Raw genomic sequence first — 15,749 nt, forward strand, 5'->3', positions numbered from 1 at the left:
CCTACACCAAAGTGGCAATTTGCTTTGTTTGGGGTGAAAATGTAATAAAAAAAAATTTTTTTTAAATACAAGATGATCAGGTGCAGCCATTACCCAAGACCAACTGTTCAGGAAATTGCAACTAAAATGAAGAAGGCCAGACTGTTCTTATTGTCGATGCTAAAAATGACTTCAGGCTGTTCTAGACAAGTCATCTTTCTATTTTATGACTTGTTGGACCCCATTTGACAGAATATGATGGCTATTTGGAATCAATTAAGCCCCCAAAGAATGGCAGCAGCAATTTGACCACTATTTTGAAGGACTCAGTAACATCCAAGTAGTTGCAGATTATATCATAATCTACATGTTTGATGACAATGATGCAGAAGCTGATAAAAGTCATGATGCTGCTTTTATTGCATTCTTGGAACGATGCCGCAAAGAGAGAATAAAGCGTAATCCTGTCAAGCTCACCTTGAAAACTTATCAAGGTTGCACCTTAGCTCAATACATTATGCAAACTACTGCAACGCTTTCTGGACAAGAAATCTGGCTGCCACAACATGAAACAGCCCTTATTCTGTAGTAAAAACGAAAAAGAAAATGTCTAATGGGACACAAAGCAAATTTCATTACACGGGTTGTATCAAAAAGTCTGATGAGATGCAGAGCACTGTTCACAGTACACAGGTCTGGACACTCTCCCCACTCCTCCCAGCGACCTGCTTTTATCATGTTCAGCATGCCTCGTTAGCAGGTGTGTCATGTGACCATACGAGAACTGTACAAGATCGAAGGCTTTTAAAGATCATGGATGCCATCTTGGATCTTTTTGATTTTTCTTTCTTCGCAGGACAGAAGGACGTTTTCAATGTGTGTTAATCATTTATTTATTTGTTTGTATAGCCACACAAAGCATAAGCTTGCTTCTTTGATGAACATCACACTCCCCCCTGATCACACAGAGTGCATTGCGGGGTTGGTCACTTCTGCAAAGGGGGACATTCATCATCTCTGGTTCTGGTTTCAGTTCCGGTTCCAGTTCTGCCTCGTCAGACGAACTATAGCCAATACTCTCTGACAGAGAGGGTTCACTGATCACATTTGTCAGCAGCTCATTACTAGATGTTATTGCTTTCCTCTGTAGTTGTATAATGTATCTCGACGGCCGGATAAAGGTCGCGCAGATGGCATGGGATTCCATCAACTAGGACCTACTGCTAGCTGATAACCCCAGATATTCATCCTCGTTTGGTGGTGCACTGGTTTCCTGGGGATTTCACCGAGACTGGATCTCGTATCCTATATCTGTTTTGTGTTCTCTTGTCGATTGGCTGTGTAGTGTCAATTCCCTTTACTCTGACATGGTATGTGTGTATAGCATTGGCAGGCGACTTCCCATCCTTTGGCGTGATGTTATACTAATATGTGGCCTCTGTAATGGTGCATTGCTTTCTGGCAGCAATTCTCTTAATACTACAATGGCATTCCCTGCATGCCATTCCCTGATGGTACATGAGCACATCACAATCATAGTCTGGTACTCTATTCAAGAGGTCTTGACGGACAATGATGCCACGTTTGCTAACAATTGCCAGACCTGTTGACTGCAGAAAGCGGCATCGTTGTCTGTCAAGACCTCTTTTGGTGCACTTCGCTCAAAAAAGATGAACAACAACTGGCAAACAACATTTGCCAAGTCTGGCCGGGTCATTTTTTGCCACACCGCAAAACGCGTAGGTCCATAATCAATAAGAGTTAAAAAGGGCTTTCCACTGTAATGGGTGATATCCATCACCACCTGTTGGTCAGCACGATTACAGTGTGATGTTCACCGATAGCCTGTACTCAGAGATCACACTCTTCAGCGTGTTTAGTCTTTGCCGGATCAACATTTCACTAGTTGTGTTAGTACGGATTCTTGCTCATCCCAAAAGTGTGTCAGACACCCAGTGGTAGACACAGAGATAATCTGTGTACAGGTGCAGTTTTTTGGACTGCAATTGCAGATCCAGATTTATGCCTTTTACAACAGCGTTCAACTCCGCCAGGTTGATGTGCTGAGGATCTCTTACGGGTTGCAGCCAACATGCATCCTCAAACACGTTTTCTCTTTGCTTTAATGAGACTCCCAATGCTAATAAAATGGCGCCAGCCTACACATTTACGTCATCACCATCAACACACCACTCCCCACAGAGTCCATTTCATTCACTTTCTCCAGAGTTTCCCTTATTAGAGTTAGGAGAGCATCATTAGGTGCATCATCCCATCCTGAGGTCATCAAATTCGCTCTACATTTAATAACAGCTACAGTTGCATGGAGCCAACCACAGGCTGGTAAGTGACCAACAAGCTTCCCACGCAAGAAAAAAGGTTTGCAATGTAATAAAGTCAAGGATGCCTGGAACCCCACTGCCATGCCTCCATCGTAGGGTGCCTTCTTCCTCACAGATATCCAACTCCCAATAAGTGTGCTCCATCTTTTAGACATTCAGGGTCCTTGCACTTCAGGCCAAACTGAGCTAATTTTTCTTTGACACATGATGCAGACTGTACATCCACATTGACGTACACATCATCAATGTAGGCTGGTGTTGCGTCCTTAATTGTCTTTTTCTGGGACAGAACTGCATTCACAAGTCTTCATGTGTGGTGCCACATTCAGACCAAAGTTGAGTCGGGTCAAGCAATAACTCTGACCTCAGAACCACACTATCTGAAATGGCCACAACGTCTCATTTCGCACCTGTCAAATATGCCTTCTGTAAATCTAATATTGACACATTTGAGCCTTTCTGGCACCTTTCTGGTGCACATGTCAGTGAATCAGAACAGTCTGAGCCGCACGACGATGTTTGCTCAACACAGATCTGAACACTTCTTTCTTAGAACTGCCCACCTATGGAAACTGTTCTGCTGGCTTGTTTCTTAACTGACTACAATATCGTTGCCTTTAAGTTTAAAACAAGATTGGAAAAGTCTGACAATATTCACTCTACACAGGTCTGAACGTTTCTGCCCACTCCCCCCAGCAACCTGCTTTTATGATGCCCGGGCACACCTCAAAATCACGTGTGAGACATGATTTTTCGAAACCTGTTTGAAATCGTGGACATCAGTCGCCATCTTGAATCTTTTTGCTTTTCCTTCTCAACCCACACAACAGACGTAAAGGAGCACATTTTTACAGTAAGCCTTCTCTATTTTCCCCACAGTCAGCATCAGCAGTGTAAGTCTCAATATGTTCAGTGAGTCCAGCACTAGTCTCACTTTCGACATTTTCCTGGACCAAGTGATTTATGAATTTAGAAACAAGTGATTTATGACTTAGTAACGCGTGATTTATGACTTAGTAACTAGTGATTTATGAATTTAGTAACAAGTGATTTATGACTTAGTAACAAGTGATTTATGACTTAGTAACAACTGATTTATGAATTAAGTAACAAGTGATTCATGGCTTAGTAACAAGTGATTTATAAATTAAGTAACAACTAATTTATGAATTTAGTAACAAGTGATTTATGGCTTAGTAACAAGTGATTTATGGCTTAGTAACAAGTGATTTATAACTTAGTAACAAGTGATTTATGACTTAGTAACTAGTGATTTCTAACTTAGTAACTAGGGATTTATGACTTAGTAACTAGTGATTTATGGCTTAGAACCTAATGATGTATGAATTAAGTAAGAAGTGGTTTATGGCTTAGTAACTAGTGATTTACGGCTTAGTAACAAGTGATTAATTAATAAAGTAATAAGTTATTTACGAATTTAGTAACAAGTGATTTATGAATTTAGTAACAAGTGATATATGAATTTTGTAACAAGTGATATATGAATTTTGTAACAAGTGATATATGAATTTAGTAACAAGTGATTTATGAATTTAGTAACAAGTGATTTATGAATTTAGTAACAAGTGATTTATGAATTTAGTAACAAGTAATTTATGAATTTGGTAACAAGTGATTTATGAATTTAGTAACAAGTGATTTATAAATTTAGTAACAAGTGATTTATGAATTTAGTAACAAGTGATTTATGAATTTAGTAACAAGTGATTTATGAATTTAGTAACAAGTGATTTATGAATTTAGTAACAAGTGATTTATGAATTTGATAATAAGTGATTTATGAATTTAGTAACAAGTGATTTATGACTTAGTAACACGTGATTTATGACTTAGTAACACGTGATTTATGACTTAGTAACTAGTGATTTATGAATTTAGTAACAAGTGATTTATGACTTAGTGACAAGTGATTTATGACTTAGTGACAAGTGATTTTTGACTTAGTAACAAGTGATTTATGACTTAGTAACAACTAATTTATGAATAAAGTAACAAGTGATTTATGGCTTAGTAACAAGTGATTTATAAATTACTTAAGAAGTGATTTAGGAATTTAGTAACAAGTGATTTATGGCTTAGTAACAAGTGATTTATAACCCAAGCAAGTAGTAACAAGTGATTTATAACTTAGTAACTAGTGATTTGTGACTTAGAACCTAATGATGTATGAATTTAGTAAGAAGTGGTTTATGGCTTAGTAACTAGTGATTTATGGCTTACTACCAAGTAATTAATTAATTAAGTAATAAGTTATTTACGAATTAAGTAACAAGTGATGTATGAATTTAGTAACAAGTGATGTATGAATTTAGTAACAAGTGATTCATGAATTTGGTAACAAGTGATTCATGAATTTGGTAACAAGTGATTTATGAATTTAGTAACAAGTGATTTATGAATTTTGTAACAAGTGATGTATGAATTTAGTAACAAGTGATTTATGAATTTAGTAAGAAGTCATTTATGAATTTGGTAACAAGTGATTCATGAATTTGGTAACAAGTGATTCATGAATTTAGTAACAAGTGATTTATGAATTTAGTAACAAGTGATTTAGGAATTTAGTAACAAGTGATTTATGAATTTGATAACAAGTGATTTATGAATTTGATAACAAGTGATTTATGAATTAGTAACAACTGATTTATGAATTAGTAACAAGTGATTTATGACTTAGTAACTAGAGATTTATGAATTTAGTAACAAGTGATTTATGACTTAGTGACAAGTGATTTATGACTTAGTGACAAGTGATTTATGACTTAGTAACAAGTGATTTATTACTTAGTAACAAGTGATTTTTGATTTTGTAACAAGTGACTTATGACTTAGTAACAACTGATTTATGAATTAAGTAACAAGTGATTTATGGCTTAGTAACAAGTGATTTATAAATTACTGAACAAGTGATTTATGAATTTAGTAACAAGTGATTTTTGGCTTAGTAACAAGTGATTTATGAATTTAGTAACAAGTGATTTATGACTTCGTAACTATTGATTTCTCACTTAGTAACTAGTGATTTATGTCTTAGAACCTAATGATGTATGAATTTAGTAAGAAGTGGTTTATGGCTTAGTAACTAGTGATTTATGACTTAGTAACAAGTAATTAATTAATAAAGTAATATGTTATTTACTAATTTAGTAACAAGTGATTCATGAATTTAGTAACTAGTGATTTATTACTTAGTAACACGTGATTTATGACTTAGTAACTAGTGATTTATGACTTAGTAACTAGTGATTTATGAATTTAGTAACAAGTGATTTATGACTTAGTAACAAATTATTTATGGCTTAGAAACAAGTGATTTTTGACTGAGTAACAAGTGATTTTTGACTTAGTAACAACTGATTTATGACTTGGTAACAACTGATTTATGAATAAAGTAACAAGTGATTTATGGCTTAGTAACAAGTGATTTATAAATTACTTAACAAGGTATTTATGAATTTAGTAACAAGTTATTTATGGCTTAGTAACAAGTGATGTATAACTTAGTAACAAGTGATTTTTGACTTAGTAACAAGTGATTTTTGATTTAGTAACAAGTGATTTATGACTTAGTAACAACTGATTTATGAATAAAGTAACAAGTGATTTATGGCTTAGTAACAAGTGATTTATAAATTACTTAACAAGGTATTTATGAATTTAGTAACAAGTGATTTATGGCTTAGTAACAAGTGATTTATAACTTAGTAACAAGTGATTTATGACTTAGTAACTAGTGATTTCTAACTTAGTAACTAGTTATTTATGGCTTAGAACCTAATGATGTATGAATTTAGTAAGAAGTGGTTTATGGCTTAGTAACAAGTAATTAATTAATTAAGTACTAAGTTATTTATGAATTTAGTAACAAGTGATTTATGAATTTAGTAACAAGTGATTTATGAATTTGGTAACAAGTGATTTATGAATTTGGTAACAAGTGATTTATGAATTTAGTAACAAGAGATTTATGAATTTGATAACAAGTGATTTATGAATTTAGTAACAAGTTATTTATGAGTTAGTAACTAGTGATTTATGACTTAGAAACTAGTGATTTATGACTTAGTAACTAGTGATTTATGGCTTAGTAACAAGTAATTAATTAATTAAGTAATAAGTTACTTACGAATTTAGTTACAAGTGATTCATGAATTTAGTAACTAGTGATTTATTACTTAGTAACTAGTGATTTATTACTTAGTAACTAGTGATTTATTAATTTAGTAACAAATGATTTATGAATTTAGTAAAAAGTGCTTTATGAATTTAGTAATAAGTGATTTATGAATTTTGTAACAAGTGATTTATGAATTTAGTAACAAATGATTTATGAATTTAGTAACTAGTGATTTATGAATTTAGTAACAAGTGATGTATGAATTTAGTAAAAAGTGATTTATGAATTTAGTAACAAGTGATTTATCAATTTAGTAACAAGTGATTTATGAATTTATTAACTAGTGATTTATTTCTTAGTATCAAGTGATTTATGGCTTAGTTATTTGTGATTCATGATTTAGTAAATAGTGATTTATGACTTAGTAACAAGTGATTTATGAATTTAGTAACAAGTGATTTATGACTTAGTTACAAGTGATTTATTAATTTAGTGACAAGTGATTTATTAATTTAGTAACAACTGATTTATGATTATGGCTTAGTAACAATGAATTTAGTAACAAATGATTTATGAATTTAGAAACTAGTGATTTATTACTTAGTAACTAGTGATTTATAATTTTTAGTAACAAGTAATTTATGAATTTAGTAACAAGTGATTTATGAATTTAGTAACAAGTGATTTATGAATTTAGTAACAAGTGATTTATGAATTTAGTAACAAAAGATTTATGAATTTAGTAACTAGTGATTTATTACTTAGTAACTAGTGATTTATTTATTTATTAACAAGTGATGTATGAATTTAGTAAAAAGTGATTTATGAATTTAGTAACAAGTGATTTATCAATTTAGTAACAAGTGATTTATGAATTTATTAACTAGTGATTTATTAATTTGTATCAAGTGATTTATGGCTTAGTTATTTGTGATTGATGACTTTGTAACTAGTGATTTATGAATTTAGTAACAAGTTATTTATAGTTTGGTTACTAGTGATTTATGACTAAGTAACAAGTGATTTATGACTTAGTAACTAGTGATTTATGACTTAGTAACAAGTGATTTATTAATTTAGTAACAACTGATTTATGAATTTAGTAACAAGTGATTTATGGCGTAGTAACTAGTGATTTATGGCTTAGTAACTAGTAATTTATGACTTAGTAACTAGTTATTTATTACTTAGTAACTAGTGATTTATGACTTAGTAACAGGTGATTTATGACTTAGTAACAAGTGATTTATGATATAGTAACAAGAAATTTATCACTTAGTAACAAGTGATTTATGAATTTAGTAACAAGTGATGTATTAATTTAGTAACAAATGATTTATGAATTTAGTAACAAGTGATTTATGAATTTAGTAACAAGTGATTTCTGAATTTAGTAACAAGTGATTTCTGAATTTAGTAACAAGTGATTTATGAATTTAGTAACAAGTGATTTCTGAATTTAGTAACAAGTGATTTCTGAATTTAGTAACAAGTGATTTATGAATTTAGTAACAAGTGATTTCTGAATTTAGTAACAAGTGATTTCTGAATTTAGTAAGCAGTGATGTATGAATTTAGTAACAAGTGATTCATGAATTTAGTAACAAGTGATTCATGAATTTAGTAACAAGTGATTTATCAATTTAGTAACAAGTGATTTATCAATTTAGTAACTAGTGATGTATTACTTAGTACCGTGGGATTTATTAATTTTGTAACAAGTTATTTATGAATTTAGTAACAAGTGATTTATGAATTTAGTTAACAGTGATTTATGAATTTAGTTAAAAGTGACTTATAAATTTAGTAAAAAGTGATTTATGAATTTAGTAACAAGTTATTTATCAATTTAGTAACAAGTGATTTATGAATTTAGTAACAAATGATTTATACATTTAGTAACTAGTGATTTATTACTTAGTAACTAGGAATTTATGAATTTAGTAACAAGTGATTTATGAATTTAGTAACTAGTGATTTATTACATAGTAACTAGGGATTTATTAATTTAGTAACAAGTGATTCATGAATTTAGTAACTAGTGATTTATTACATAGTAACTAGGGATTTATGAATTTAGTAACAAGTGATTCATGAATTTAGTAACTAGTGATTTATTACTTAGTAACTAGGGATTTATTAATTTAGTAACAAGTGATTTATGAATTTAGTAACAAGTGATTCATGAATTTAGTAACAAGTGATTTATGAATTTACTAACAAGTCATTCATAAATTTAGTAACATGTGATTCATGAATTTAGTAACAAGTGATTTCTGAATTTAGTAACAAGTGATTCATGAATTTAGTAACAAGTGATTCATGAATTTAGTAACAAGTGATTTCTTAATTTAGTAACAAGTGATTCATGAATTTAGTAACAAGTGATTTATGAATTTTGTAACAAGTGATTCATAAATAAAGAAGCAAGTTATTCATGAATTTTGTTAAAAGTGATTTCTGAATTTAGTAACAAGTGGTCCATGAATTTAGTAACAGGTGATTTATTACTTAGTAACTAGGGATTTATTAATTTTGTAACAAGTTATTTATGAATTTAGTAACAAGTGATTTATGAATTTAGTAAAAAGTGATTCATGAATTTAGTAAAAAGTGATTTATGAATTATGATTATGCATTTAGTAACTAGTGAGTTATTACTTAGTAACTAGGAATTTATGAATTTAGTAACAAGTGATTTGTGAATTTAGTAACAAGTGATTTATGAATTTAGTAACTAGTGATTTATTACATAGTAACTAGGGATTTATGGATTTAGTAAAAAGTGATTCATGAATTTAGTAACAAGTTATTTATGAATTTAGTAACTAGTGATTTATTACTTAGTAACAAGGGATTTATTAATTTAGTAACAAGTGATTTATGAATTTAGTAACAAGTAATTCATGAATGTAGTAACAAGTGATCCATGAATTTTGTAACAAGTGATTCATGAATTTAGTAACAAGTGATTCATGAATTTAGTAACAAGTGATTCATGAATTTAGTAACAAGTGATTTATGAATTTAGTAACAAGTGATTCATGAATTTAGTAACAAGTGATTCATGAATTTAGTCACAAGTGATTCATTAATTTAGTAACTAGTGATTCATGAATTTAGTCACAAGTGATTCATGAATTTAGTTACAAGTGATTCATTAATTTAGTAATAAGTGATTCAGGAATTTAGTAACAAGTGATTTATCAATTTAGTAACTAGTGATGTATTACTTAGTACCTAGGGATTTATTAATTTTGTAACAAGTTATTTATGAATTTAGTAACAAGTGATTTATGAATTTAGTAAAAAGTGATTTATGAATTTCGTAACAAGTTATTTATCAATTTAGTAACAAATGATTTATACATTTAGTAACTAGTGATTTATTACATAGTAACTAGTGATTTATTACATAGTAACTAGGGATTTATGAATTTAGTAACAAGTGATTTATGATTTTAGTAACTAGTGATTTATTACATAGTAACTAGTGATTTATTACATAGTAACTAGGGATTTATGAATTTAGTAACAAGTGATTCATGAATTTAGTAACAAGTGATTCATGAATTTAGTAACAAGTGATTTATGAATTTAGTAACAAGTGATTTATGAATGTAGTAACAATTAATCACTTGTTAAGTAACGAGTGATTTATGACTTAGTAACAAGTGTGTTATGGCTTAGTAACTAGTAATTTATTATTAGGAGCTAGTTGTGTACGAGTGATTTATGACTTAGTTACTAGTTATTCATGACTTAGTAACTTGTGATTTAGTACTTAGTCACATGAGATTCATGAATGTAGTCACAAGTGAGTTATGAATTGTGTAACTAGGGATGTATTACTTAGTAACAAGTTATTTATGACTTAGTAACTAGTGATGTATGACTTAGTAACAAGTGATTTATGACTTAGTAACAAGTGATTTATGACTTAGTAACAAGTGGTTTATTACTTAGTAACAAGGTTTTTATTAATTTAGTAACAAGGTATTTATGAATTTAGTAACAAGTGATTTATTAATTTATTAAAAAATGATTTATGGCTTAGTAACAAGTGATTTATGACTAAGTAACTAGTGATTTATTTATTTAGTGACAAGTGATTTGTTAATTTAGTAACAAGTGATTTATGAATTTAGTAACTAGTGAATTATGGCTTAGTAAAAGTTTTTTTTCAAGAGATTCATGAATGTAGGAACAAGTGATTCATGGCTTAGTAACAAGTGATTTATGAATTTAGTAACTAGTTATGTATGAGTTAGTAGCAAGTGATTTATGAATTTAGTAACAAGTGATTTATGAATTTAGTAACAAGTGATTTATGAATTTAGTAACAAGTGATTTATGGCTTAGTAATTAGTTAGTCATGACTTAGTAACTAATCATTCATTACTTAGTAACTACTCATTCATGACTTAGTAACTAGGTATTTATTACTTAGTAACTAGTGATTTATGACTTAGTAACAAGTGATGTATGACTTAGTAACTAGTCATTTATTACTTAGTAACAAGTGCTTTATGACTTAGTAACAATAGATTCATGAATTGAGTAACAAGTGCTTTATGACTCAGTAACAAGTCATTGATGACTTAGTATCTAGTGCGTTATTAATTTAGTAACAAGTGATTTATGAATTTAGTAACAAGTGATTTATGGCTTAGTAATTTGTGATTTATGACTTAGTAACTAATCATTCATGACTTAGTAACTAGTGTTTTATGACTTAGTAACAACTGAGTTATGAATTTAGTAACAAGTGATTTATGGCTTCGTTACTAGTGATTTATGACTTAGTAACTAGTGATTTATGACTTAGTAGCTAGTGATGTATGACTTAGTAACAAAAGATTTATGACTTAGTAACAAGTTATTTATGAATTTAGTAACAAGTTATTTATGAATTTAGTAACAAGTTATTTATGAATTTAGTAACAAGTGATTTATGACTTAGTAACAAGTGTTTTATGAATTTAGTAACAGGTTATTTATGGCTTAGTAACTAGTGATTTATTATGAGGACTAGTTATTCATGACTAAGTAACAAGTGATGTATGACGTAGTAACTAGAGATTTATGACTTAGTAACAAGAGTTTCATGAATGTAGTAACAAGTGATTCATGGCTTAGTAACAAGTGATTTATCACTTTAGTAGCTAGTGATTTATGAGTTAGTAACAAGTGAGATGACTTAGTAACAAGTGATTTATGAATTTAGTCACAAGTTATTTATGAATTTAGTAAAATGTTATTTATGAATTTAGTAACGAGTTATTAATGAATTTAGTAACGAGTTATTTATGAATTTAGTAACAAGTGATTTATGAATTTAGTAACAAGTGATTTATGGCTTAGTTACTTGTTATTTATGACTTAGTAACTAGTGATTTATGACTTAGTAACGAGAGATTTATTTCTTAGTAAAAAGTGATGTATGAATTTAGGAACAAGTTATTTATGAATTTAGTAGCATTGATTTATGAATTTAGTAACAAGTGATTTATTAATTTTGTAACAGGTGATTTCTGAATTTAGTAACAGGATATTTATGACTTTGTAACTAGGGATTTATTAATTTTGTAACAAGTGATTTGTGAATTTTGTAACAAGTGATTTGTGAATTTTGTAACAAGTGATTTATGAATTAGTAACAAGTGATTTATGAATTTAGTAACAAGTGATTTAAGAATTTAATTACAGGTTATTTATGAAGTTAGTAACAAGTGATTTTTTAATTTGGTAACAAGTGATTTATGAATTTGGTAACAAGTGATTCTTGATTTTAGTAACAGGTGATTTCTGAATGTTGTAATAAGTGATTTATGAATTTAGTAACAAGTGATTTATGAATTTTGTAACAAGTTATTTATGAATTTGGTAACAAGTGATTTATGAATTTGGTAACAAGTGATTTATGAATTTGGTAACAAGTGATTTATGAATTTAGTAACAAGTGATTTATGAATTTAGTAACAAGTGATTTATGAATTTAGTAACTAGTGATTTGTGTCTTAGTAACTAGTGACTTATTAATTTAGTAAGAAGTGATTTATGACTTAGTAATAAGTGTTTTATTAATTTAGTAACAAGGTATTCATGGCTTAGTTACAAGTGATTTATGACTTAGTAACAAGTGATTTATGAATTTACTAAGAAGTGATTTAGTAACAAGTTATTTATGGCTTAGTAACTAATCATTCATGGCTTAGTAACTAGTGATTTATGACTTAGTAACAAGTGATTTATGACTTAGTAACAAGTGATTTATGACTTAGTAACAAGTGATTTATGACTCAGTAACAAATGGTTTATGACTTAGTAACAAGTGATTTATTAATTTAGTAACAAGTGATTTATTAATTTAGTAGCAAGTGATTTATGACTTAGTAACTAGTGAGTTATTAATTTAGTAACAAGTGTTTTAGGAATTTAATAGCAAGTGATTAATGAATTTAGTAACAAGTTATGTATGGCTTAGTAACAAGTGATGTGTGAATTTAGTAACAATTGATTCATGAATTTAGTAACAAGTGATTTATAAATTTTGTAACAAGTATGTATCAATTTATTAATCAGTGATTTATCACTTATTAACAAGTTATTTATGGCTTAGTAACTAGTGATTTATGCCTTAGAAACCAGTGTTTTATGGCTTAGTAATTTGTTTTTTTTACTTAGTAACTATTGGTTACTTACTTAGTAACAAGTGATTTATGACTTAGTAACTAGTGATTTATGACTTAGTAACTAGTGATTTATGACTTAGTAACTAGTGATTTATGACTTAGTAACTAGTGATTTATGACTTAGTAACAAGTGATTTGGGAATATAGTAACAAGTGAGTTATGACTTAGTAACTTGTGATTTAGGACTTACTAACAAGTATGTTATTACTTGTTTACAATGGATTTATGAGGTAGTAACTAGTTATTTATTACTTAGTAACAAGTGATTTATTAATTTAGTAACAAGTGATTTATTGCTTTGTAACTAATCAATCATGACTTAGTAACTAGTGATTTATAACTTAGTAACAAGTTATTTATGGCTTAGTAATAAGTTATTTATTACTTAGTAACTAGTGATTTATGAAATTAGTTAAAAGTTATGTATTAATTTAGTAACAAGTGATTTATTAATTTAGTAACAAGTGATTTATGACTTAGTAACTTGTACTTTATGATTAGTAACTAGTTATTTATTTATGACTTAGTAACAAGTGATTTATGACTTAGTAACTAGTGATTTATGACTTTGTAATAAGAGATTCATGAATGTAATAACATGTTATTCATGGCTTAGTAACAAGTGATGTATACATGTAGGAACAAGTTTTTTATGACTTAGTAACAAGTGATTTATGACTTAGTAACAAGTGATTTATGAATTTAGTAACAAGTGATTCATGACTGAGTAACTAGTGAGTTATTAATTTAGTAATAAGTGTTTTATGAATTTAGTAACCAGTTATTTTTGGCTTAGTTACAAGTGATTTGTGAATTTAGTAACAAAGTGATTTATGAATTTTGTAACAAGTGAAGTATGAATTTAGTAACCAGTGATGTATGACTTATTAACAAGTTATGTTTGGCTTAGTAACTAGTTTTTTATGACTTAGTAACTAGTGTATTATGACTCAGTAATTAGTTATTTTTTTCTTAGTATCTCTTTATTTATGACTTAGTAACAAGTGATTTATGACTTAGTGACAAGTTATTTATGACTTAGTAACTAGTGACTTATGACTTAGTAACTAGTGATTTATGACTTATTAACAAGTTATTTGGGAATATAGTAACAAGTGAGCTATGACTTAGTAACTAGTAGTTTATGTCTTAGTTACTAGTCATTAAGGACTTACTAACATGTGATTCATTACTAGGGAACAATGGATTTATGGGGTAGTAACTAGTTGTTTATGACTTAGTAACAAGTGATTTATGAATTTAGTAACAAGTGATTTCTGAATGTAATAACAAGTTATTTATTACTTAGTTACAAGTGATATATTACGTAGTAACAAGTGATTTGTGACTTAGTAACATGTAATTTATGACTTAGTAACTAGTGATTTATGACTTAGTAACTAGTGATTTATGACTTATTAAAAATGATTTAGGAATATTGTAACAAGTGAGTTATGGCTTAGTAACTAGTAATTTATGACTTAGTAACTAGTGATTTAGGACTTACTAACAAGTTTTTCAGTACTTGGTAACAATGGATTTATGGGGTAGTAACTAGTGATTTATGACTTAGTAACAAGTGATTCATGAATTAAGTAACAAGTGGTTTATAAATTTAGTAACAAGTGATTTATTGCTTAGTAATTAGTGATTCATGACTTAGTAACTAATCATTTATGACTTAGTAACAAGTTTTTTATGGCTTAGTAATAAGTGATTTATGACTTAGTAACTAGTGATTTATGAAATTAGTTACAAGTTATTTATTTATTTAGTAACAAGTGATTTATGAATTTAGTAACAAGTGATTTATGAATTTAGTAACAAGTGATTTATGACTTAGTAACTTGTAATTTATGATTAGGAACTAGTTATGTATTTATGACTTAGTAACAAGTTATTTATGACTTAGTAACTAGTGATTTATGACTGTGTAACAAGAGATTCATGAATGTAGTAACAAGTGATTCATGGCTTAGTAACAAGTGATTTATACAGGTAGAAACAAGTGAGTTATGACTTAGTAACAAATGATTTATGAATTTAGTAACAAGTAATTTATGAATTTAATAACAAGTGATTTATGACTTAGTAACAAGTGATTTATGACTTAGTAACAAGTGACTTATGACTTAGTAACTAGTGAGTTATTAATTTAGTAACAAGTGTTTTATGAATTTAGTAACTAGTTATTTATGGCTTAGTAACAAGTGATTTGTGAATTTAGTAACAATTGATTTATGAATTTAGGAACAAGTATTTATGAATTTTGTAACAAGTGATGTATGAATTTAGTAACCAGTTATTTATGACTTATTAACAAGTTAGTTATGGCTTAGTAACTAGTGATTGATGACTTATTAATTAGTGCATTATGACTTAGTAATTAGTTATGTTTTACTTAGTAACTATTTATTTATGACTTAGTAACAAGTTAGTTATGGCTTAATAACAAGTTATTTATGACTTAGTAACTAGTGACTTATGACTTAGTAACTAGTGATGTATGACTTATTAACAAGTTATTTAGGAATATAGTAACAAGTGAGTTATGGCTTAGTAACTAGTAATTTATGACTTAGTTACTAGTGATT

The 15,749-nt window shown here is 28.8% G+C and overlaps 1 protein-coding gene across 21 annotated transcripts in view; it reads left to right on the forward strand.

Annotated features, from left to right (window-relative positions):
* Window positions 1-15,749, forward strand: part of LOC145291308 (centrosomal protein of 162 kDa-like) — a 927,819-nt gene that overhangs the window by 509,818 nt on the left and 402,252 nt on the right. The window lies entirely within an intron of this gene.

The sequence above is a fragment of the Euprymna scolopes genome, chromosome 12 (assembly GCF_053919585.1).
Source record: "Euprymna scolopes isolate OS-2025 chromosome 12, ASM5391958v1, whole genome shotgun sequence".
Taxonomy (NCBI): domain Eukaryota; kingdom Metazoa; phylum Mollusca; class Cephalopoda; order Sepiida; family Sepiolidae; genus Euprymna; species Euprymna scolopes.